The 2,398-nt window shown below is 45.9% G+C and overlaps 1 pseudogene; it reads right to left on the bottom strand.

Annotated features, from left to right (window-relative positions):
• Positions 1 to 449: 449 nt before the first annotated feature.
• Positions 450 to 1,490, bottom strand: LOC129782934 (NADH-ubiquinone oxidoreductase chain 2-like; annotated as a pseudogene).
• Positions 1,491 to 2,398: the final 908 nt, after the last annotated feature.

The raw sequence follows: 2,398 nt of genomic DNA, 5'->3' as shown, positions 1-2,398 counted from the left end.
CGAAGAGTAGCTATAGGGTGCCGATGTCATTGTGGTTTGTTGAAACTAGTCATCGGTTGATGAAGATCACGGGTCAGATGGCTGAGTGTTTAGGCGTTAGGCTGTAGTCCTTTTTACAGAGGTTGAATTCCCCTTCTTATCGACTCTGTGGTGAAGTTCATGTTGAGTTGCAAACTCATTGATGTACGCTGAGAGTGTGCCGGAGTCTGGTAGACAGAAGCTCGTTGGTTTGAGCGTCTAGCTGTTAATTAGAAGTTTATGGGATCGAGGCCCGTCTGTCTAGGCTTATCGTGGAGGCCCTAGCTGAATTAGAGTATCTGCGTTGCATTTAGATGGTGCAGGTTTAGTGTCCTGCGGGCCTTAGTGGTGTGGGCAGAAACTAAGAGGATTTAACTCTTAGTTAAGGCTTTGAAGGCCTTCGGTTTGGTAGGCAGGGGATCCTAAGTTTCTTAGGTAACGGTCAGGATTGCGGGAGAAGGGGGGAGAAGGAGGACTGACAGAGAAATTAAGGTAGCAATTGGTGTGCCTGTGGATTTGTTATTGTATCATTGTTTTATGAAGCTTGTAGTGTTTGGTGGGAGTGTGATTGTGGAGCAATATGCAAGGCGTAGGTAGAAAAATAAACCTAGTAGGGAGAGTATTGAAATAATTATGGCTGCGGTTGATATCTCTTGCTTAGTTAGTTCCTGGATAATGAGTCATTTTGGTAAAAAGCCAGTGAGTGGGGGCAGGCCGGCTAGGGATAGTAGTGCTAGCGTCAAGGATGCGTTTAGTGATGGTATTTTTGTTCAGGAGGTTATTATTGTGGATAGTTTTGAGGAGTTGGTTGTGTTGAGGGCTAAGAAAATGGAGGCGGTTCTTAAGGAGTATGGGTAGAAGGTTATTAATGTTAGCTTGGGGTTGTATATGAGGATGATGGTTATTCAGCCTAGGTGGGCGATCGATGAGAAAGCTAGGACTTTTCGGATTTGTGTTTGGTTGAGTCCTGTTCGCCCTCCGATGGCTGCGGATGCAATGGCCACGGTTGTCAGTAGGAGTGGGTTCAGTGAGGGGGCAGTTAAGAAAAGAAGAGTGAGTGGGGGGACTTTTATTCATGTAGAGACGAGTAGGGCAGTGGTTATAGGTGAGCCTCGTATGACCTCTGGACATCAGAAGTGAAAGGGTACTAGGCCTAGTTTTATTGCGACTGCTGTAGTTAGTAGTAGGGAGGCTGTTGGGTGGCTTAGTCGCGGAATGTCTCATTGTCCGGTGAACTGTGCGTTGATTGTGCTTGAGAAGAGGATTAATGCGGAGGCGGTTGCTTGGACGAGAAAGTATTTGATCGCAGCTTCCATAGCTCGAGGGTGGTGTGATTTTGAAAGGAAGGGGATAATGGCAAGGGTGTTGATTTCTAGGCCAGGCCAGGCTAGCAGTCAGTGGTTGCTTGAAATTGTGATGGTTGTTCCTAGTAGAAGGCTTAAGGAGAACGTTAGTTTTGTGACGGGGCTCATTTAGTAGAGGAAGAGGTTAAACCATCATTTTCGGGGTATGGGCCCGATAGCTTTTGTTTAGATGTCCCTACTGGGAAGTAATATAAGGGGAGTATGGAGCGCTTTGATCTCTTCTGTGCAGGTTCAATTCCTGTCTTCCTAAGGTTTTCAACGGAGGCAATGGGATTCGGACATAGAGACGGTCTCCGGTTCACCTCAAACAGGAGAACTGAATGCAGTTGTTCGTGTTTTCCGAGAATGGAATGTACCGCTCCACCTTGTTACTGATTCTGCTTATGTTGCAGGTATTGTTCCACGAGCTGAAGCTTCTGTGATGCGGAGTGTTTCGCATTCACAACCCTTTACCCTGTTACAGGAACTTATTTTCCTTTTGGACTCTCGATCTGCGCCTTATTTTGTTATGCATATTAGGTCTCATACCTCGCTACCTGGTTTTCTTGCAGAAGGCAATCGACGAGCTGACCTATTGCCGTGACCAGTTCAAGTACTGCCAGACCGTATTGCACAAGCTAAGCGAAGTCACTCTTTTTTTCCATCGAAACGCCGGAGCTCTTAAGCGACAGTTTGGCCTTGCTGCTCAACAAGCATCAAGTATTATTGCTGTCTGTCCCGATTGTCAAAAACATTCTTTCCCATCAGTTGCTGCAGGAGTTAACCCTAGAGGATTACAAAGCCTACCGTTATGGCAAACAGATGTCACGCATGATTCTGAATTTGGTAGCCTTAAATATATCCACTCTTCCATTGATACATTTTCAGGTGCCTTGGTTGCCTCGTGTCACACAGGAGAAAAGGCACGAGCTGTTCGTAGACATTTAATGCGTGCTTTTGCTGCTTTAGGTATCCCCTTAAGCTGGACCGTTATCGGTCTTTATCTTTACATTTCAACAACTGTAAAAACCTCTTTT

The sequence above is a fragment of the Falco peregrinus genome, chromosome 21 (assembly GCF_023634155.1).
Source record: "Falco peregrinus isolate bFalPer1 chromosome 21, bFalPer1.pri, whole genome shotgun sequence".
NCBI lineage: Eukaryota > Metazoa > Chordata > Aves > Falconiformes > Falconidae > Falco > Falco peregrinus.
The sequence above is the reverse complement of the archived record's forward strand: the minus strand, read 5'-3'. Positions and strand labels throughout refer to the sequence as shown.